The sequence below is a fragment of the Notechis scutatus genome, chromosome 1 (genome assembly GCF_049901735.1).
Source record: "Notechis scutatus isolate UNSWTSFEM ecotype Mainland chromosome 1, rNotScu1.2, whole genome shotgun sequence".
Classification (NCBI taxonomy): Eukaryota; Metazoa; Chordata; class Lepidosauria; order Squamata; family Elapidae; genus Notechis; species Notechis scutatus.
The window spans coordinates 298,151,655-298,176,944 of record NC_142009.1 but is presented as its reverse complement, the minus strand read 5'-3'; positions in this window follow the sequence as shown (position 1 = coordinate 298,176,944).

Here is a 25,290-nt window from a genome sequence, read left to right as displayed (position 1 = left end):
TCTGATTAAGCATGATGAAAGGGCCAAGTCAGCCTTAAGTAAAGCAGAGAGTAGAACAAAATTGAATTGGGGATAGTATATATTATATATTACAATGTCCTATCTGTCAATGAATACTTCAGCTTCAATCATAACAATACAAGAGCACACAATAGATAAAAACTCAAGGTTAACTGCACCAAACTTGACTGCAGAAAATACAACTTTAGCAACAGAGTGGTCAATGTTTGGAATACTCTACCTGACTCTGTGGTTTCTTCCCCAAACCCCAAAAACTTTAACCTTAGACTGTCTACTATTGACCTCACACCCTTCCTAAGAGGCCTGTAGGGGGCGTGCATAAGCGCACCAACGTGCCTACCATCCCTGTACTATTGTTTTGATTTTTCTTATAAGTATCTGTCTCATGGATTCAAAATTATATTTATTCTTATACCTGTATCTTGTAAGCGATTGACAAATCAAATAAAGACTAAATAATAAATACTTCAGCTTCAACCATAACAATACAAGAGCACACAATAATACAAACTCAAGGTAAACCACACCAAACTTGATTGCAGGAAATACGACTTCAGCAACAGAGTGGTCAATGTCTGGAATACTCTACCTGACTCTGTGGTTTCTTCCCCAAACCCCAAAAACTTTAACCTTAGACTGTCTACTATTGACCTCACCCCTTTCCTAAGAGGTCTGTAGGGGGCATGCATAAGCGCACCAAGGTGCCTACCGTCCCTGTCCTATTTTTTATTTTTCTTATATGTATCCATTTCATTTCATTCCATTTCATAACTATGTTTATACTTATATCTGTTATCTTATAATTGCTTGACAAAATAAATAAATAAAAAATAAATAGTAAAAGGCAGACTAATATATCTCCTTAAAAAACATAAAACAACAACAACAACAAAATGATGTCTGTGAAACAAGAAGCATGAGTTGATGTTCTATTATCATTAAACATTCATTTTATATACTACTTTGTAGTTGCTACTACTTGCCTGAGCAAGAACTCATGAGTGAAGACCAGTACTAGTAAGCATAGCTTATGTAAGACAAATCACAATTTGTGATTTGCAGATCTTGGAAGCTGAATACTGAATCTTGAATCAATTCTTAGCTTTAGCAGCAGAATGCATTCTGACATAGAATAAGACTTGGGACCTGTGTTTTTAAACATTTTCTTTCAAAATTCATAACATTATATATACGTATTATAATACTACACCCAGTACAAGTCTATGCTGCAGAGCTGCCTACACAGTTTGAGTACAAATAGTCTTTGTTTAGCAACTGCCTTGTTTAGGTGACTGTTTGTAGTTAGGATGAAGCATAACTTTGTGACAAATACATTTATGACCTTGGCAGGTCTGTAAAACAAAACAACAGTAAGATCACAAGCAAAATTATGATTCAGAAATCACTTAGCTATCATTTCACTGAATGACAAGTCCCAGTTTTGATTACTGAGGTCTACCTCTATGTTCATTCTAAGGTCTGCAACTCTATCTTGCCCAAAACCACCCACCACATAATATCCTTCTCTAATTGGCTGGGACAGTGCTCATATTACTCCACATGCTATTTTTTTCTCCATCTCCCTCCTTCTATCGCACTATAGGCTAATTGAACTTTTTTTTTTTTTAAAAAAAAGCAATTGAAACTTTAAATTGATTGTTCAACTTAACCGCTAGGTGACAGGGGAAAAAAACCTTTGTCCTTTTCTTATCTCTTGACTGCCGTCTACTGGTTGTCTAGATTTAGGAAGCCTCTGGATGTTGAAAAGCTGAAGTTTAAAAAAATGGATAAACTAGAAAGTTGAGTGGGGACTATTATAAATTATCTTAAGAATGTCATGAGGAAAAGAAGTAAGAAGTCAGATATTAATGGACACTGTGAAGGGAATTCCTTGCCAAAGAGGCTATTGAAGTACAGAAGATGAGTCTTTCAGTTATGCTGCCAATTACATGCATTAAACCAAGGACATCCTTGTCCATTTCATGGTTTTCTAGTTGGACCAGTCCATTAGTCAAATAACCTCAACCCCAAACTTTTTTTGGGTGCTTACAGTGGCTCTCTAACAGCCAAAAGAGGACTTAGAGGTAAGATTACAGATCAGGAATGGGATTAAAAACAAGGTCCTAAAGGAAACAAACAAAAGCAACAGGAATCATGTGTTGCCAAAACAGAATATGTCATTTCAGGAAATCCCCCATGCTCATTAACATGACCTGCAACATCTGGTGGTGCCATAAGAAGGACAGAACACTGTACCTAAAAGCAGAGGGTAAATGAGATAAGGCAAGGGTATAGAGACATAGTTAGTTGACGTCCACAGGTTAGGGCAAGGAGGTTGTGTGAATCTGCCCGTAGACTTTTTTTCTTTTCTCCAGATAAAGGAGGGGGGGAAACCATAATTATTTCTTAACATTTTAATTGATGATTAAGTGAAAATGTTCTTAATGCTTGCAAAGATCATTCTTGCCACATAATTTGGACATATATGCCTTTTCCACAAAACTTACTATTATTATCAATCAGATTTTGTTCCTACTTTGAGAAAGAAAGTAATATCTATATATCTACAGCTATCTATATAACTATATCTGTCTATCTATCTATCTATCTATCTATCTATCTATCTATCTATCTATCTATCTATCTATCTATCTATCTTACAAAGCATATATTAATTCTTTTTAATAACTTTTCTGGCGTCTTTACCCATCAATCTGTCTTAGAATTCACTACTCTAAACCAAAGAACATTTTTAGCACAATTATTATTGCTACAACAGCACATTTCAATTCTCAATACACACAAGATATCTAAATGAACATCAAACAGCCAAAAGCCCAGTCATTGTGTATAATCTCACATATTTCATGTAACAGCTATTAGTAATATGAAATAAGGATGGTTGAATCAATCTATTTCTAGTTTGTAACTCTTTTGCATATCATTCATACAAGTTGCTAGACCACTAGCAGTAATAACATAAATTATCTACAGCTTATTTATTATCTACAGTCCAATTTATATAGGTGTTCATCTCAATCAGTATCTCTGAGAAGGCAAACAATTAAAAATATTGCAAACATCATGACAATTAAAATACAAGCATCCAAGAAATAACAAGTCAAATAATCTTTGGTTACAATATATTCCCAGGAAGAGAAGGGAAAGGAAGGGTAGCCGTAGCATCTAAGTATTTCCTTAAATTCTCTTTGTACTATATTGCTTAATTTCATTTCTCTTTTACTATAGGATGATGAATCCTTGAAGTGAGGGCAGCAATGATGCTCTTAGGAGAACCATTTTTAGAAGGACCTTTCTATCAGTATACTTGTCCTCAGCTGCAGAAAGTAGATACTGACTCAATTAAAGAAAGAAGATACTGCCTTTCTCCTTCAGCTACAACAAAAAGGGAACTATGAGAAAATACTTGGAAACAAAGGCAACACTCTGCTTTTCTGGGGTACTGCAGAAGGAAGACTAAGCTGAAGGCTCAAGCTGTGAGACTTCTGCTCTCACTTATAAAATTCCAACTGATTTCATTCTCAAGTAACTGAGCATACTTGAAATTTTTCATAGCACTGAGAAACAAATGCATTAACTGTATTTTTACAGTTCACACTTTTTAAAATCTGCTTTTTCTGAAATGATAATGTTCAGAGATCCAAAAATCCACAGGAAATTTATATTCCAATTCATTCATTACTCATTAAGCTAAGTAGTAGGATTGCATCAATTCATATGAATTTGTAGTGTCTGAGCATCTCAAAAGTAAACCAATAGCAAATTTGAGTAACTGGATTTGAAATAAAAATAGAACTTCTATGGACAACAAAAAAAAATCCTTTCTCACCCAGAGGTGATATTCTGACCAGTTCTGGAGAACTGGTAGTGGAAATTTTGAGTAGTTCAGAGAACTGGCGAATATCACCTCTGACTGGAGATTTTACAGTATCTTTCCCCTGCCATGCCCACCAAGCCAGGCCCACAGAACCAGTAGTAAAAAAAAATGAATCCCACCACTGTTTTTACCCATATGTCTTCTTCAACCTCAGGTTCTGGGAACTGAGGGTTCTGTTCGGTATTCCTAGCATTACACTCTCCTGGAAAGAGACCGCTGATGTTGCTCCTGGGATCTCTTGGAGCCACACTCCCAATTTAGAAGTCACAGTTATGTGTGCTCCTACCTACTGCTTTTGGGATCATTTTGGTCTTTACTTTCCACATCATCTCTAGTTCATCCTTCAGACCTTGGTGCTTTTTCAGTTTCCCATTCTCAGATTCCTGTCCTTCTGAATGACAACAGAATCTTATCTATCATCTATCTATCTATCTATCTATCTATCTATCTATCTATCTATCTATCTATCTATCTATCTATCTATCTTTCATCTATCATCTATCATCATCTCCTGTTAAAATTAATGCAAATTTACAATTATATAGAGCAGGTTCATAAAATTAATATTTCCAAAAGGTTTGGCTTTTTGAAGTCATTACAATGCTGGAGGAAATTGTTAATTTCCACAGTCTCTGTGTTTCCTAATTCTGAATTGTTATATGCATTGAAATTGTTGACATGCCATACATGTGTGGGTGGGTGTGATGGGGGAAGGAATACCAAACAATGTGCTGAAGAGGTGGAGGGAAAGAAAAGCTGAGAAACAGCACTAGTCAAATGAGACATTCAAAGAGATTGCCAGATCAAAGTTGAAATAAAAAGCAGAGGCTTTGCAGGAGAGGAAGGTGTAGAGAATTTAATGAAGAGAAATGTATTTTCACATATTGGATCAGAACCACATTGACATGAATGTTAAATTTCTGATAGCAATTATTTATTTATTTTGTCAAATGCTTACAATATAATAGAAATAAGATAAATATAAGTTTAAATACATGAAATAGGAACTAATAATTGGGGACAATAGGACAGGGACGGTAGGCACGATTGTGCGCTTATTCCCGCCCCTTACAGACCTCACGTCTCAGAGACATGTCGAATGTGGTTGTGCTCAGTAAGATGAGGAATTCATGCATTTTATTTGTGAGGCTTCTTGCATTGAGTAGTTTGCATTTAAGATATGAAGTAGTGTGTTTGGAGGAAGTAAGGGGCGTGCATCCGTAATGTTAGATGTTTGGGTGATGTTTATTGGAACTTAGGTTGTGGCTCTTGCTTTTGATACAATCTGCGCAGTAGTTTTTTTTTTTTTTTTTTTTTTTTTTGGGGGGGGGGGGTTTTTGGGTTGTTTTTTTGGTTTTGCGGTTTTGTTTAGTTTTTTTGTTATTTTTTTTTTTTTTTTTTTTTTTTTTTTTTGGTTTTTTTTTTTTGTTTTTTGGTTTTTTTTTTTGGGTTTTTTTTTTTTTTTTTTTGGTTGGTTTTTTTTTTTTTTTTTGTTTTTTTTTTGTTTTTTGGGTTTTTTTTTTTTTTTTTTTGGGTTTGGGGTTTTGGGGGGGTGGGGGGGGGGGGGGGGGGGGGGGGGGGGGGGGGGGGGGGGTTGTTTTTGTTGGGGGGGGGGGGGGGGGGTGGGGGGGGGGGGGGGGGGGGGGGGGGGGGGGGGGGGGGGGGGGGGGGGGGCAATGTATAGATTAGTATTACCTAATTCATGTAGTCTTTGGAGCTCAAAGTGTTCATGTTGTTGTAAGGTTAGATCAGGGCGAGAACGAAGGTTCTTATGGTTGTTGTTGCTCTTTATGAATGAATTTATTGAGAAAATGAATTTATGTTTGTGTGATTCATTTTTGCAAATGACCATGCAGAAGCGTGGGGCCATCGAGCTTGGATTCAGACATGTTAAACTAATAGGGGACACAAGGCTTAATAGAGGTATCTCTGACTGTCTTTTGTTCTAAATCTGTGCATCTAGGCCTACCCATTTGTAAAGCTGAGTCTCTAAAGCTTCACACAGTTTAGGACTTTACCATATCTACATCTGGTCCTGCTCCTGAGATCAAACAGCATGACAGTCCAGCACATTTTGAAAGAGATGGTAAACCTCAACTTTGACTCCAAGGGAGTCAAAAATGTTAAGATTGCAGACAGAACTGTTCACCTTTTATTTATGTGCTTTAATCAGGTGGTTACCGTTACTGTATTGCCTTTTATTTTAACCTCTACATGTCAGACACCCTAACTACAATTATTTGCTATGGTTACTCATGCTGATTGTGATTATATTCAGCTAGATCATGGGTGTCAAACTCACTGTGTCACGTTGACATCATGGGATGTATCGTGACATTTCTTCCCTTCATGGAACTGGGGTGGGCGTGGCCTGTGCATGATGCAGTCATGGACAGGGTAGCTCTAAGAGACCCAAAAATAGTTTGGTCTTGCCAAAGTAGATGAAATAAGACAAAGAAAACATTTTATGTTATATATAGGCAGGTAAGGATTTGTACCATATGGTACTTGTGAAAGTTGAATTGGACTGGTAGCTTAGCATATGTACTTTAAATACATATCTTTCTTTATCTTTCTTTTAGATCTTGCATTAATCTGCATTGTGTTCTGAATCCTTTCCAAAAATATGGATTTTTTGTGTTTAGTACTAATTTCTTGATCCTAGCAGTTCAGTTCATTTGCATGACATCTTCTATAATTCATACAGAGCCTTACACAAAACATTCAACCACAAATGAAACAGGAGACATACACTTAAGGTCTAAATATGGAAGAAAATGGAAGGTTGACAGAAGGAATGTGCAAATGGAAAAAATCTATTGTACACTCTTCTCAGTCTCTTTGTGAAGAAATAAGCTTTTACAGTTTGACTACCAATTATTTTTTTCTCTTTCTCTATTGCTGTGAGGTAATGTCATAGTAATTATATCCATTCAGAAACATCCAATGTGGTGGCCTATATGAAATCCCCTGTGCATCATGCCCTGACACATACATTGGACAGACCAATAGAAGAATAAGTACCCGCCGAGATGAACACACAAAAAAAAGCTGGAACACACTTCCTCACTAGTCCAACACATGAAAGCCACAAGTCATAGCATCGACTTCAATGGCACCAAAACCCTAGCCACTATAGAAAACCCCAGCTACAGAATTATCAGAGAAGCCATAGAGATTGAAAAAAGACCTGAAAGCATGAATAGAAGAGATGACTCCACCAGACTGTCAATTATCTGGAAGCCTGCACTCTCAAACAAAAAAAATCTCCACACCACAAGCCAGGCAAACACCTGGGCACAAACAGACTCCTCCTGATACCTCCAGCTCAAACACCCCAACCAGGCACCCAGATGAAACCTAGCCTCCTAATAAATGATAGCTGCCCGTTTACTCGGAGCCAAGCTGCACTAAAAACCTCCAATACAGGAAACACAATGTTGCCAGCCAATCAAGACCAAAAAAGCTACAAAACAGACAGAAGATATTAGAAACACCAATCAAGCAGAACACAGCAAACTCCAAGACCAATAAACACAGACCAAGACTCCCAACCAATCAGGATGAAGAAAAAACCCTTCTGGCACAGTGTAGGCTAGCACCAAATTTAAAACAGAAACGGCTGTGAAAGTCTGACTCACAGACGAACACTATACAGAAGCCTGATGATGGCAGATGAGATTTTGCCGAAACGTTGCTACAACTGTAAAAGCACAACTATAATGACGTGGGAAAATACCTGAACAAAGCTGAATACCATACATATAAATACCCGCCAATACCTTTATATCAGCATGAAAAAGGAAGCACAGTAAACCTTTGAAATTAACATATCTCCAAATCAAAATATTTAGAGAAACATTTTGGAAATGGAAAACATTTCTCCAATCAAAATATGCATATATGAATATGGATACTTAGAATATAGATATGTACACATATATGTAGATATACACGTAGACTTTATGTTCAAGAAATCCTAACAGCTAGTCAACAATTCACACAGCCACACAAACAGGAATTAAGTGCCCCAAAATATCCCCTAACTTTCATATAAGCTGAATTTTTTTAACAAACAGTAACTAACCAAGTTACTGAACTTATCATATGACAATGAAAAACTAAAACAATGAAAATGGACACTCAATTTATCATTACCATTATCAAAACCACAGCAAATTTTAACTAAACTGGTATATTTTTAAGCTGAAGACCTTTCATGCAACCTCAGCAAATCTGGTGTTTCAACTTCAGAGATATGCAATTTTGGAAGATGATGCCAAACCTTATATTAAGTTGACTTCTGTAGCAGCTTTGGTGTTATGTGGCATGAAGCCTGTAAGTTGTAACGGGCTAGAGAGAGAAAAAAGAGTGGCAAAGCTATGGGCTAGAGATTAAAGGTCTGACTTAAAAGGAGCCACATATAATAAGGCCAAGGACAACTTCAAGAACTTTTATCAGATGATCCAATAAAAGTCTTTTTGGGTCTCAAGATTGGTTTTGAAGTTGTATCAGCTTTAATCCTCCCCACCTTAGAAACACATCCCACAACTTTTTTTCCCCACAGGTCCCTGTTTTCATTACCCATCTGTGGCTGTTGCTATTAACTGAGGGTTCATTTATCATTGCTGGGTTGCATTTTGACTAGGGGAGGCTTCCTTGAAGTCTGTATTATTACATTGCCTTTATTGCAGCCACAAATAGCTGTGGGAGCTCATTGATCTCTCCTTTCTTGCACCTTCCTATTCAAAGATCTGACCTAGATTATATGAGATAAAACTGAAATATATTACATCCATTATTCCCAGAGGAGTCATTATATTTTGCATTGCGAGTTAATAGCTAGACTCTTTACAAGGTTTTTGCATGCATAAAACAAAAGCTTTTATAATCCTGAGGAGGCATCTTGCTGTGATAATATATTTAACTCACTTGCCATGCTGTAAAACAGATAAACTTTAAATACAACATGTTGTGCCAAAAGATTAGAAGCGACTTTGCTTGAGTTCACTATGAGTTCAAAATCAATGTATAAAAAAATCCCACTCTTCTCAATTTTGGTAAGAAAATAAGCTATTTTCCAATTCTATCAGTATCTTTTCACATACTTAGATTTTTCAAGAAAAGAATAGCAAGAACAGTTTTGCCCACATATATGTTCTGAGACAACGAAACAGGTAAATGCAAGTTTTAGCTCCTCTTTCTTTTAAAATGGCTGCAAGACTGCTAAACTGATCTGGAAATGTGATAATCCTCATACAGAAGTAATATTACAAAACATATTTTCACTGAAAATAAAAATATATTTAGGAATGAACCAAATTGACATCTCAAAACTCATCTAGTTTTTTCCCTCCTATGGAATCGGAGGGAACATCCTAGTAGTTCATTGGAACAAAAGCAGAGGTGATACTCAATAGGTTCTGACCAGTTCTGGAGAACCGGTAGCAGAAATTTTGAATAGTTTGGAGAACCGGCAAATATCACCTCTGACTGGAGATTTTACAGTATTCTTCCCCTGCCACACCCACCAAGCCATGCCCACAAAACTGGTAGTAAAAAAATTTGAATCCCACCAGTGAACAAAAGACAATAAAACTAGTAGCAATGTCACAATCTGATCTCAGAACCACAAGTCAGCCGACTTAGAACTAAAAATTTGAGACTTCAATATTGGCAAAAGTTGAACTACTAGACATTTTGTACCAGTATGCCCATTATAACCTCTGTTTCATTCTAAACCATTTCAGAGAGAAAGTTTAGCTAGGATAAAATTTGACAAAAAGTGTTATATGCTTACTCCAATAGTTCAGAATGGGCTTTTGCTTTTATGTCTCTTAAATGTGTTCCTTCCATTAAAGAAATATACTGGAATGTAAATAATGATATTAGGAAGATGAAGATTGATGTCATGGCTGCAGATATCCAGTTACAGTAGTGTGTACTGAGAGGGACGCTTCTCATGGCATCTTCCAGTTATATTAACTGTAAAGGAACAAAAATATTGCAAGATGGCTGTTGAGGTAATTCCCCGCTAGGAGAATGAGTGCATACAGGGCGACGTATTGAAAGAAGTGTTTGAATAATACACACACAGCACACAGATACACTGTACAGTTAATGTAGGTTTTTACTTCCAGAAACATTTAAGCAAAGTTGAAACAAGCAGTCCAAAGTCATTCACAGGTTAAATCAGTCAGTTTTCAGTCCAGAGATAATCCAATAACAAAGTCCAGTATCAAAAACAGTTCAGCATCAGACTTACATCAAATCCATGAATAACAGCCAATTAGAAGGAATGGCAATACTCTCCAACAGAAGAAAACAGAGACTCACTGAGACTTCTTCTGAGACTAAGACGAAACAACCCAGGTTTCTGGCTCCATCTTATGGCCGTTTGAGAAACCACACCCAATTACAATTTTTTGCATTTTCTTAAAGATACAGTATTAAAATGTCTATCCTGGTTTATATATTTCCAACCCAAATAGCTGTTAGGTGACTTACATTCCTAACAATGGCATGCTAAAAAGCAAACGGGCAACCTCCAGTATAATTATTTGCAAAAATTACTTTAGGTTTCATAATTATATCAAATATCAGGTTCATCCCTTTTTAAATATGTGCTGGGAAAATTCTGATTTTAACAACAGAGAAGTGAAGGGTACAGAAAAAAGGTCCCTATCAGTGCTAGTACAACACTGGAATTGCAACTAGAGACTGATCAATTAAGGTCATTGTGCAAGGTGGTATTTGTGTCCAACAAACTGAATCTGGAATAGGACAACTCACCCTGGATGACTCATCCCAGCTGTCTTGCTGCAACCAATTGGGTTGGCCAGGGTGAGTTGTCCTAAACCCAACAATCTCTGCTTCTCTTGCTAGAATATATGCAAGGCAAGATCTTTCTTGGTCTATCACATCTAATTAAGAGGAAAAGAATGGGAAGGCTACAAGCACACTCATAAACACAAAACTACTATTAATCCTACACTAGAAGGCACAATGCCATTTGGGTTCTCCTTTATGAGTCTCCTTTATTGTTACCATCTGGGTGAGACAGGCAAGAATGAATCCCATCCTGGACAAAATTTATTTCTAAAACTTATTTCAAGCTAAAATTAATATTTTTTTCCTTATCAAGAGTAATAATTTATTTTCAAAAATTGCTTAAGTACTCAGGCTAAAGGCTTTGTTCATTCAAAATAGTTATTTTATTGTCTTTATTCATTTCACAACTGAAATCTACAGTTTTTCTCTTATCCAAAAACAATATTTCCCAAATCTTGTTTTTTCAGCATGCCTAAGCAGATAGCAAAATCCTGTGAAATGATGATACACCTTTTCTAATTCTCCTGAGGGCAGGCATTTATAAAAAAATTGCATATGTTTTTAAAGTAAACAGGCATTTAGATACTTTTAGTCATGAGACTGGAAAGTCAAAAGAATTAAAAATCCTCCCCAGTATACTAAGCTCTTGATTCAGTCTCCATGACTCAGTGACTGATAGAATAATGAATGCAGAATTTTTGTTTTTTTGTTTTTAATAACAGTACAACTTTTTAATTGCTGTGAATGGACAATAAACAGATAGTCAATTAGTTCTCATTCACAGTATGAACTTTTTTTGACTTGGGCTTAGAGGAACATTGCTTCCATAATTACAAAAAATTGCTTCAGCCAATATCTTATTTGATTTATTAAATTGGGAGTGAAGGACCCAGCTGAAAAAAAAGTCTACTGTGAAGAGCAGCAATAAATATGTTTCATGTCATACACTGAGCAAATCATATTGCTATTTCTGATGCATACTCTATATATTGCCAGATATGATAAACATAAATATTCCTGAAAGTACTGGGTAGCTGCAAAGAGTTATTTGTCCAGAAGTATGACATCTGCCTAGAAAAAATAAAGAACAAGCTAATAGACAGACTCTGAGGAAACTAAAATGAAGTAAAGAAGAATCACATTTCATTTTGCTTTCTGATAAGCATATGTTTTGAAAGTAGTGACACATACCATGTCAATCATTTTGCACATGGGGGTACAAGCAAGGCATGGATACAATTGCATTTTCCCATTCATGTTTTTAAGTAATTGAATTTGAATTTCTTTCTTAAAATACCACCTGGACTAACTGCATCATGGGGTTAAATAGAAAGTTAAAGTTTCCCATACATTTCTAGACAATACTGATATCTGATTTTTGTTAAACACAAACTTAACAACCCTTAATAGATTTTTTTTTCATTATATTTTACAGTGCATTGATATTTTGAAAAAGGAAAGAAGTCTAGTAAATTAATATATTCTAAACTTTAAGGAGTCAAGCAACATAATTGTATTATCTATTTGGGATGTCAATGGGAAATTGATAAACATGTAGCAAACTCAAATCAACCTACTTTGATTTCATACTTTATTCTAAACCATGCTACTAATTTTTCATCAGAAGAAAATGAGAGGGTTTTTTCTGATAACAAATTCACACACACACACACACACACACACACACACACACACACATTCTCTACAACTTAGTTTATGAAATTGGAAGACTGTTATAAAAATTAGGCATCCCCACCCCCTCCCCGGAGGTTGAAGATAAGATCTTTCAAATAAATTGCTGCCTTTTAGTTTTAAGAAGACAAATGTTACAATTATGCCCAAGTTGGATAAAAGCTCTGCTATGTGTTCAAAAGAGGTGTTTTTTTGTTTAGTGTGAATGCTAATATCAACCATAAATTGTAGGATATTCTTCCAAAAATACTTTGTCCAGCTTAGGCTCGCATTTTAAAGCATTTCTGACAATATAATATTTTAACTGATATTTTTACTTTAATTCTTGAAACAAGAGCTTGTGGCTATAATTTTAGGGAATGTTGAGGAGAACAAACCATGTTTGATATATTTCTTGGAGGTTTTTGAAAAGAATTTTAGTCATTATTTTGAAAAACTGATGACTTCGGGTGACTCCACTATTAATAGTATCTAAAACTCTGCTTAGCTTTTTAAAGAATATTAATGTTGTAATGGCATTCTGTTGTAATATTGTTATTATGGTTCTATTGCATGCTACTCAGAGGTATGTTCTGTCATATAAATGGCTATATTAACATGCTTTACAAATAAATATAAATAAATATAAAATTATATTTTGATTGGTATATTTTATTTATATCCTAAATCATGAGTGATTGTTGGTAGCGTCCCTTCTACTTGATTAAATTTGTATCATGGTACATCCCACAGATGATTTTTTTTCTTTTTAATTTTGAGATTAGAAATTCTAATCAGAAATTCAGAAAATATCAACAGAATTATTGGGAGTATGGTAGGAACAGATCCCAAAAGTTTATTTTATAGTAATAATGTTTTTTGTTTTACAAATAGGGCAGGAATTTCTATTTCTATTCTTATCTCAATGGCACATGAGTTTAGGTTCCTGTCTTGTTGCTCTATAAACTAGAACAAACAGATATACGGTAACTGGGTCTCAGTAACAATTTTGAGTGCTTTAAGGAGTGTGGATTTAGGTTATATTTGGCTTCCTTTGTTTATCTTGGCTTAAGAATGCTCAGAAAACTTTTTTTAAATAGGACATCTAAAGTCCCCGCTACACATGAAATAAGATCTAGATAAATGGTCTAGAATTCCCTTAGTATTCAGGGTAAGATAAATGTAATTAAAATGAATAAAATCCCAAGGTTAATTTACATTCTTAGAGGTTTTCCCATATTTATTTTACTATATTGTATTAATTGAATTGACTGGGTGGTAAACAAATTTCTTCAACAAGGACATCCTGCAAGATTTCCATTGTACAAATCAAAGCAAACTACCTCTTCAAAATATGGATTTAATTTCCCACACTTTCAGGTTTATCACTGGGCATTTATCCTAGCTTTAGTCACTATTTGGAATCAGCAATGTAAGAATTCATCTCTTCTTCGTATCCAGCTTGAGAATTATCTGACTCCATAGAAAGTATTGAGACTCCATAGAAAGTATTGAGAAAGTATTGTGTGTGCTGATTCATTTCAATGTGTGCATTTAATTCTGCAAAGATCCAGTATATGAGAAAATAATTTTGATTAATTTACCATTTTAAAGCTTACACCATATCTGATGTATTTTTTGGGTAATTCACTAAGCTGGGTCTTTTATCACATTATTACTTTATATCAACAGCATAGATAGACAGACAGAAATATATTGTGAGAAGGGAAATAACTTATTCTTTTTAATAAAATCAGTGGTAAAATGCAAAATGTAAATATGCCTTAGACTTATGGCAGGACCAAACACTGAAACCAAATGTCTTGTTCAGTGATTCCCCTTGGTAAAAGATTAAAGAAAATTATACTGACTCGACACTGAAATAAGATAGATTTTGCATGCTGGTGTAATTTGTTCCAGAAGTCTTTAAAAGACTGGCCTTACTGGCAATGATTTAAATACCTCCTACTTTTAGTGACTTTTTGTTGGAATGCTGTCAGCAAAATGTACCTTCAAAGCCATTTTGTCCATAGTAGTTATTATACAGCCAGATTTGCTTGGTGAATAAACATTCCCTTACTCTAACACATATTTTTCTTTCCTGGAACCTTCTGTACAAAGTTGAATAAAAAAGGAAAGAAAGCAAGGAAAGGTATGTTTTTCTGAATGTTAAAGAGAACAAAACAGCCTTTATTTTGATCACATATCATAATATAACCTGGTTCCACATAGCCTCCAATTCAATGGCTGCCTTTACTCCTGGTGTAGCTGGGAGAACTATACGGCCTTTATGACTCTTAATGTGAAATATTCGGCACAGGAAAGTGACTACATACTGAGATCTTTGTCTGCTTCTGCTATTTAATCCCAGCAATCATCAAGGTGACCAGCATACAGTGACATTTGCTGAGGTCAAATGCAGTAAAGCCCAGTGTGTCACAAAGCAATGGCTCATTTAACTCCACAAGCTGTTGACTGCTGGAGATGGCCCATGAATTAAGCACACTTTGACACATAATGCATTATTAATTTATAGAAATCACTTCCAGGAGACAGGATAATGGCACTGGCTTAACTTAGTGTTAAAATGGGATCAGACACTTGTATAGAGGTCAGATCTACAAAATGGGATTTGCCCTTAGAATAAAATGGAACCTCCAAATATATCAGTAGTATTTCTTGAAACTCCAGTTGCTGTAAAGGAGGGTAACAACTACAGGAGTTGTAAGCAGAGTCTTGGTGAGCAAGACTGATGACAAATATCTGTAATAAGCAAACTGTAATACCCACAAGGATTTCAGAAGTGAGAAAGGGAAGAGGAAATATCCTGGAACCGAGCATGATGACTTTGTGTGATGATAATCATGGAACAGTGTTGAAGAACACACATTTTGTACTATATAGAATACACCAGAATATGTACTTGTTGCATGTAACCTTGCCTTCCTCAGAACCAAGTGCCCTTTTTAAGGTTAGACAGTGAGGGAGTGCCACCATGCCTGCAGGTGGATTAAAAAGATGAAACAGGCACTTCTGGGACCATTCCACAGACTGCTACTAGAAATTTATTCCATTCATTTTCACACTTTCCATATTAACTATATTAGTTAGAAGAAAGAACCATGTGCTGCTTGGAAGGAGCTCACTCATCTAAAGTATTTCTATGTCTTTCTTGAAGATAGATCTGATTCATCTTGTCACCAGACCCTGAGTCATTTCATTGTGACTTTCTGCCTTCTCTGAAGTTCTCATTCTAACCTCTAATTTCTAAGGCAAATTCTCTTTTATTAGCATGAATAAGAATTTAAAAAATTCCTTGTCCAGCTTTCCATACCTAAGTGAAATTCAGGCTACAAGGTGAAGTACTTTTCTGATGAGTAGAGAATTCTAGGATCAGGATGGAAGGACTTAATGACTAGCAGTGGTAATCAAGTCAGATTCATAATTCCTCTGTCTTATCATAAAATGATGCTGGTAGACACAATGTCTGTTCTTGACTTATCCTTTCTGGTAATTCCTGATTCCTGCTGCTCTTGGTACTTGTCATATTTTCAATATGGAAGTAAACCATCATGACTGTCTTAATCTATGCAACCTACATAATAAGTAACTTCATCAGTAGTAACAAAAGCATCAATTGAATCTGGACTTTTTGATAGAACAAACAAACTTCTGGTGTGCCATTGTGACGTGTTCTCAACCCTTCCTGCACATGGGATGAAGCCCATGCCAAAAGGGTGGAATTTGCATTATGTCACAGTGCATGTTTCCTCATTTGGCCCTCTTTATCTCTCCCCTGCCAGATACCCAGAACCAGTAAATTTGTCAATCTGTATAGAGCAATAAGTTTATCCATCCAGGATTAGCCAACCAAATTTCTACTTTAATTGCTATGGTTGTTTGTCATTCTGCTTTCATTCTTTGCTTTAGGAATGACTTACAGCTTTCTGGAGTTTTCTACGTGCAAAATGTGGGCATCTCATCAATGAAGTAGAAAGTTGGACAGAAAGTAACAAACTTACCAAACTTATCTATGATATATTATCTACATGTCCTTCATTATTAATTCTTCCCTTCATCTGGAAATGAACTCAGTATCTCTTGCTTGCCCCACAAATCTATCTTTCAAAGAGGACACTTGAATGAGAACCAGAATGCCTCTCAGTATCAGCTGTCAGGGAATTTAAGAGAAAGAACATGACTGCATCTTTATCCCGCTTTCTATTTTTCCATAGATGTATCATGAACAATAACGGAACAAACTTCTACACTAGATTGATCTTTGTTTGATTCAGTACAGCTCTTCTTATGTATAAATAGGAACAATATCATGTACAATGGGCATTCTATATTACAACATTACATTATAGAAAGGTTAGCAGCTCAAAATGCTTTAATCATTAGTGAAATTGTTTACCAGCAGCATCTACCTCATTCATCCAAGCTATCTGCATTCCATTCAGCTTTCTCAGGACAAAAGCTATGGAGCCTGCCTGTCTAAAGGACATAGCTTATGTGCAGTAAAATGCTATTGTATTCCCTTCAGGTTTCAAAATTGTGCTGTTGAAAAAGAGATTATATTGCTGCCAGCCACTGCACAAACATTTATAAAGAGATCTTTTTTTTGCATGTGACAAAATGACTATTTTTCTTAAAATGCCTTTTGCAAGCTGTAATTCTCTCTGAAAAGAATTTGTACATGGGGAAAAATATCCTGTTCTTCCAATCACACTGCATTATGACATTAAAAGAGGGACTGAATCCATGGAGAGTATTTAACCTTCTTGTCAAACAGGACAGTAAAATGATGATAAGCACACTAGAGAAAAGGTTTATTTAAGTGAAAAGGTGAGGGTGGGGGAGAAATGAAAAGAATAGCTGTCATCTTAAATTGTGCCATATCTTTTTCAACATAGAAGAAAGGTTCAGATTCTAGGATATTTCCAATTGGGAAGTAAGTTGTAGAAATTACCTGGATCTCCTTTATTGAAGTGTATTTTCCAAACTGTACCATTTTTAACACATATACATATATATATATATATATATACACATACACATATATATATATATATATATATATATATATATATATATATATATATATATATATATATATATATATATATATATATATATATATATATATATATATACATATACATATATATATATATATACATATACATATATATATATATATATACATATATATACATATACATATACATATATATATATACATATATATATATGTATATAACATAATATATATATATATATACAACAATATATATATATATATATTGTTAAGCCTGGATCCCCAATGGGTGTTAAGGAAAACAAACTAAACAGAACGTGCAGCGAAGTCAGATAGGAAGACAGGTAAATGTGTGAGATAAGTTTTCTAGTTAACACGCAGTAAAAATACAGATACGCTTGTGCTATCAAAAATATTGTTTATTCCATTTAAGAATTATAGCATAGTCAAATATAAACGGTCCATTAGTCATATATCAATTTCAGTCAAGTCTTGTTGGGGATACTCAATTTGCAAAGTCCGTGTTGAATAGCCAATGTCAGTACACTTACAATAAATCAGTCCAATCTTTATCTTCTTCTCCGTTGAGAAAAATCAACACTCCTTTTTCTCTCTCCGTTCCAGCAAGAACGCAGTCATCAATCCATCCAGTAATTAGGGATCAGTAAGCCAGAGAGAGAGAGCTGCAATTGCCTCGCTTCTTTTTTTTTTTTTAAGCAAATTTTATTAATTTCAAAGACAAACAAATCATCATCAACCATTACACATTTGAACCTTTTTCCATTATAAATTTTACAAGTCAGATAAAACCTTATTTTATACAATACAATTCTATTTTAAGCCATTTCCATATGAGCATAAAAATACCTCTTATCCAATTTCTCTTTACTTCTCTTTACTCTTATTCAATTTCACTATTATTATTTCATCTATTTCTTTCTGACTTGGTTACCATTACTCTCATTCTGTATTTCTACAAGGTTTTATTAATACTCTCAAAACATAAACACACAACAAACAAACATATAAAAAATCTTTTAGGAAAGTAACTTGGCCCCAGGTACCTCTCTTTATATGGGCTTCTATTATATTCATGCTCATCTTACATATCATTACCTATTTTATTTACCATTCTATATCTTCTATATAAACTTCTCCACACATTTCACTCTTCATAATTCTATCTTATTTAATCCATCTTAATTTAAATCATTATATTTGTATCTTTTGCCCATTCTTTATTATCCCTCTATCTCATTCCTTATAATGAAAAAAAAGAATTTCTCCTGAAATCACTAATCAGAGTATGATGCCTTTCTATCCTCCCCTAAATTAATTAGATTAACATTTAAAATAACACCTAATACCCAATCTGATTCTGCTTGGTACATTCTATCTACTAATTTTTTTAATAACAATAAAAACAGAGTAATAAATCCAAAATGATTAAATACATAGTTAAATAATAAATCTAAATATTAAATCTTATAACATTCCCATTGCCTTTCCCTTTAATATTTTATTAAATTTTAAAATCAATCATTATTAAACATTTCAACATTTTAATTTCTTATTAACTCTTAAGCCATTCTAATTTTCTATTTCTAATACAGATGTTACAATACCATCTTATGTACCTTGCAAAATCTTTTTTAAGGAAATTATACTTTACCCTTTGTCCCTAAAAAAAATTCCTCTTTTCCCATCTAATTTCAAAACTTTGTGGCTTTTCTCCGCCTTTTCCCTTTCTTTCTTCCCCCACCAAATCTTCCTACCCCCTCTTTCTTCCAGGGGTAGTATCAGACAAAAGAAAAAAGAAAATCCAAATCTGTATTTTGAAGCCTTATTGGAATTATATTTCTGTCTTCAAATCCTTAAGGCATCTCCTCCAACAAAATCAAACCAGATGAATATATTTTTGTCCTCTCCCTTCCGACTTATCCCATAAAGCTAGTTTTACCTGAAAAAAAAACAGGTTTCTCAATATCCACTTATTAATTCCGTCGGGAGGGAGAATAAACTTTCCTTTCAGCACCTCAAAATTGCCGCTTATTTTTCTCTTGTGGAAAGAATCATCCAAAAAGCCATCATTTCCAGGAATTATATTAAATGTATCTTAGAGTCCTGGATCAACCAAGAAAACTTTCACTCTCAAAAGCTTTCTCCTCTTCCTCCTGCGCATACTTGCCCAGCTGCCGGCTTCTTTGTGGCGGCCATTGCGGACCGCCGCTGCACCGTCTTGGGAAAAGGGGTTCTGCTGGCCGGGGAGGGGGTCTGCAACACCCGCAAACCCCTCTCCGGATCCCCCCTATCTTCAGCTACCCCTGCAGGGTAGCCTAGCTCCGGACTCGCTTCTTATATAGTGCTTTTACAACCACACCCTTAATTACATTCTTGCTGTTAAAGTTACACACACTTTAACTAACAAACCATGATACCTTATTTATTATTTTTACCCAAACCAGTTAGGGAAACAATGTTATCCCTAACACACACACACACACACACACACACACACACACACACATATTGTGTTAAAAATGGTACAGTTTGGAAAATACACTCCTAGGACCACAGCCTAAAATGGGCTTCAACTTCCAGAATCCTCAGCCAGTCTTAAAGTTGCTGAGGTTGAGAAACACTGCTATAAGTATATTGCAGTTTCTTCTAGGAGAAAATATTGCAATTAAAAGAGTCCAAAAAGAACAAGCATTATTTGTCATCTAATTCCCACACCAGGTAAGACTCATACAGATGCACAATTGAAATAAATATTTGGAAGTGCTTGAATTAGGAGCCATGATGGTGCAATGGTTAGAATGCAGGATTGTAGGCTAATTCTGCCTACTGCCAGGAATTTGGTCCTGACTGGCTCAAGGTTGATTCAGCCTTCCAAGATTAGTAAAATGAGGACCCAGATTGTTGGGGGAAATAGTCTGACCTTTGTAAAATGCTCAGAGTGTTGTAAAGCATTATGTAGTAGTACATAAGTCTAAGTGCTATTGCTGTTGAGATGTTGGTCTTTTTGAAGTAGCTGTCTTCACAATTGGTCTGCTTTCATGTCCCGTTGCAGCTCTTAGCCACTCTTAAATTTAACTTAAATGAAAACTAAACAGAATTGCAGCTAGTTAGCAATTTAACAGGGAACCATCTAGAAATCCCAAAGTTGTGAGCTAAATGGAGATGTTGAAAAAAAATCTCGGAAGGCAAAATACGAACTGCTATCATATCATAGCCAAAAAACTTATTTGAATGGATCCAGCTATTTCTTTATACATTTATTTGGTTATAGTCATCATGAATCAATGGTGGTATTCAATTTTTTTTTTACTACCAGTTCTGTGGGCATGACTTGGTAGGTGTGGTGTGGCTTGGTGGGTGTGACGTGGCTTGGTGGGCATGGCAGGGGAAGAATACTGTAAAATCCCCATTTCCACCCCACTCCAGGGGAAGGATACTGTAAAATCCCATTCTCTCCCCACCCCACTAACCTGCTTTACAGATCTATTCTCCTGTGCCGGGCAACAAAAGAAGACCCAGCCAATCAGCTGGGACTCCAATCAGCTGGGACTAGGGAGGCAGCAAATAAATGGGGGCAGGGCCAACCAGAGGTTGTGAATCAATAAAAGTTACTAGCATAAATGCAAATCAGGGTTTGGAAACCTGCACACCTGATTGGTCCTTATACAACAACTAGGGATTGGTCCATAACTAGTCCCTGATTGGCCACTATTTTGACACTTCTCATTGGTTATAAGTTTGAACTTGTTGCACATGTTATTGGTTAATAAGGTAGCAGCTAACCCTATAAAAGGGTTGCTGTTGCCCATAGCCTAGCTCTGTTCTGTTCTATTCACTGTTATTAAAGAGTTGAAGTCACTGGTCAGATGTCTGGTCTCCATTATTCTCCAAACGTAACACTGGCGACGAAGGTGGGATCCGGAGACCGAAGAGCTGACTAACCTACAGAGCAACCAACAGAGCACGTGGTCGAACACGCACCATCAACGGCAACATGGCCAGCGGTGCCGTACCACCTGCTCCATTCAACCCAGAAACCGAAGACTGGGAATCGTACATGGATAGGTTCCAGATGTTTCTGGAGACCAACAATTTGAAAGATGCAACAACCGGCAAAAAAAAGAGCTATCTTTCTAACTCACTGCGGGCCTACCGTGTTTAAAATGGCAAAATCACTTGCCAAGCCAGCCGAAGTAAAAGAGATGGACTGGGACGTTCTCGAGCCTTTACTACGGGCTCACTACGCGCCCACCGTGCCAACCTTAGTCAGAAGACACGAATATTACCAGAGGGACCAACGGAAGGGCGAAAGCCTTGCCAATTACATCGCGGACCTTCGCAACTTTGGAGGCCTCTGCGGATTCTCCGACTTAGAAGAAGCCCTCCGGGACCGCCTGGTTCTGGGCCTAGAAGGCGGCACCATCCAGAGCAAAATTATGACTAAGGGGGACATCAGCCTCACTGATGCCCTTAAAGAAGCCACGGCAGCGGAGGCGACCAAGAAGTCGGCAGCCCGAATGCGCCGCACCAACGCACCGCTACGTCAACTCGCCAAAGATACCTCGCCTCGCTCAGAGAGACACCCGGTATCGACTCACCACGAGGACCTAGAATCCCCATCAGAAAGCGATGAGGAAGAGGTCAACCGACTCGAACGGAATGAGACCAGTTCACACAACCCTCATCCCGACCGTGTGCAGGATGTGGGGCGAATCACCCACGATCCAGCTGCAAATTCCTCGACGCACTCTGCCGCATTTGCGGAAAACGAGGTCACATCGCAAAGGTTTGCAGAAGCAAACAAAACTCCAAACCCCGACAGGCCGAATGCCAGTCTTCCGGATTCTTCGGCACACAACGAGAAAAACTGAACCACCAATGGGGAAACCACTCCTACAGAAACAAACCGTCCACCGCTTCCACCAGGCGTGAAGAAACCAGGCAGGAAGAGACCCACCAAACAATCACCATAGGCCACGCTACATCCCTTGATGCCGGGAAAATCCGAGTAAAGGTCGCCATCGAAAACAAACCTTGTGTGATGGAGGTGGACTCGGATCTTCCCTCTCGATGGTGTCGTGGAAAACGCTCCAACAGCTCATTCCAACGATTCGCCGCCAAGACCTTAACCCTCAAAGGGTTATACTCAAAGACTATCAGGGTAACCGAATTCCCGTCGTCGGGTCCCGCAGATTCCAGGTCTCCTTCAAGGACCGCACCGTCGCACTACCACTGACTGTCGTGGACCGCGACAGGCCTAGTCTTTAGGCCTTCAATGGTTCAGACCGCTCGGAATCACTGTAGCCGGAGTCCACCGGCCGAGAGCAGCGATTGGGAGGAGGCACTCGTGCAAGAATTCCAAGACGTTTTCGCAAACGGACTAGAGCAAGTACAAGGGGACCCGATCTCATTTAACTTGAACCCTGAGGTAGCACCCATCCGCCTTAAGCCGCATCGGGTGCCGTTCGCCATGAAGCCTAAAATCGACGAACAACTCGATAAGCTAATAGCGCAGGGCATGCTGGAGCCCACCGACCACGCCCGCTGAAACCCTATAGTGACGCCTATCAAGCCTGATGGGTCACTAAGAATTTGCGGAGACTACTGGGCCACCTTAAACTACGCACTGCAGCAAAGTGCATAACCAGTGCCGGTAGTGCAACACTTGCTCCATTCCCTGGGTGGCGGGAAAGTTTTCGCTAAACTAGATCTAGCCCAAGCGTATCAACAATTGCCTGTAGATCCGACCACGGCAGAGGCGCAAACTATCGTAACGCATAGGGCGCATTTAAATGCAACCGGCTCCAGTTCGGTGTAGCGTTGCCCCGGAATCTTTCAGAGCTTAATGGAAAGGTTGTTACAAGGGATAAGAGGGTTCGTACCATATTTCGACGATGTACTCATCGCGCCCCTAACCGAGACACATTCTAGAAAAATGACTCAGATAGGTTTTACGAAGATTCCAAAACGCAGGCCTCAGAGTTAAAAAAGATAAATGCCAGTTATGTACCGAAAAAAGTAGAATTTTGGGATACCTCCTGGACAGCCAAGGAATCCATCCCACCGAAGACAAATTAAGGGCGATTAAAAAGGCCCCCACACCAAGGAACAAGGCAGACCTACAGGCGTTCCTTGGACTTATCAATTTCTATAATGTCTTTTTACCCCACAAAGCAACGGTAGCTGAACCATTGCATAGACTATTAGACAAAAAGCAACGTGGGTTTGGGGACAATGGGAACAATATGCTTTCCAACAAGTAAAGAAATTGCTAACTTCTGATTCTGTACTTATGCAGTACAACGAGACTCTTCCACTCACTATCACGTGTGACGCATCACCTTTTGGGGTTGGGGCAATTCTGGCCCACGTATTACCAAATGGAGCGGAAGCCCCCATCGCGTTTTTTCGCGAACCTTAGCTAAAGCTGAAAGAAATTATAGTCAGCTGGACAAAGAAGCTTTAGCTATTGTGGCTGCAGTTAAAAGATTTCATGAATATGTTTATGGCCATGCGTTTACGATAATTACTGATCATAAACCACTACTGGGGATCATTGCGGGTAATAAACCAACCCCGTATATATTGTCCCCCAGAATGACCCGTTGGTCTGAATTCTTGGCAGCCTACAACTACACCTTGCAACATCGCCCGGGAAATCAATTCTCCACGCTGATGCATTGAGCAGAACGCCGCTCCCAGACTCTGTTGTGGATCCAGCCCCAACCATCTCAACACTACAGATCAAGCTCTACATGTACCACCATTGACGGCTAGAGACATTGCCTTTGAAACAAAAACGTGACCCAGTTCTGCAACACATCCTACGCTGGGTTGAACGGGGTGGCCGACAGACCAAATAGCACCGGAATGGGCGCCTTTCAAAGCCCGCCAAACCGAACTGTTTTCCCAAAAATGCTGTATCTTGTGGGGCGATCGAGTCGTAATCCCTGGCAAATTGCAACAAACTGTTTTGGCGGTATTGCATGAAGGACATCCGGTATCGTGCGGATGAAAGCACTCGCACGCGCAGCTACGCTTGGTGGCCGGAATCGACAAAAGAATCAAGGCCTGGGTCGCCACTTGTCAATGTTGCCAGGACGTCAGCAACGCCCGCCTAAAGCAAGCCCAACCGAATGGGAAACTCCGAGGGGACCTTGGTCCCGTATTCATATCGACTTTGCGGGACCTACCAAAGGACACACTTTCCTTATTACTGTCGACGCCTATTCAAATTGGCTCGAGATCCATCGAATGAACACAACTACAACGGACTCAGTTATCAATAAATTAAACAGACTATTTGCCACACACGGGTTTCCGGACGTGTTGGTCTCGGACAACGGCCCACAGTTTACTGTGTTACCCTTTGAACAATATCTTGCTGATCGGGCATCCGCCATGCGCTAACCTCGCCCGCGCACCCTGCGGCGAATGGACGTGCAGAACGTATAGTACAATTTGTAAAAAGACCCTTCACAAAATGGAATTTGGCAACATCGACGAGAAAATCAATCGAATTCTCTTGTTGCAGCACATCACGCCCACAGCGTGACCAACAAAACGCCCGCTGAACTTCTTATGGGGTGGAAACTACGATCGCACCTTGATCGACTCCACCCCGCATTCGCACCGGAAAAGCCCTTCGGCTCCAGCAGCAAATGCCGGGAATTTAAGGTAGGCGATTTAATCTTTGCCAAAAACTTTTCCGGCGACCCGTTATGGATACCCGCAACCGTTACCCACCTTACCGGGCCTAGATCTTACCGCCTGCTAACAGACAATGGGAGGGTGTGGAAGCACCACA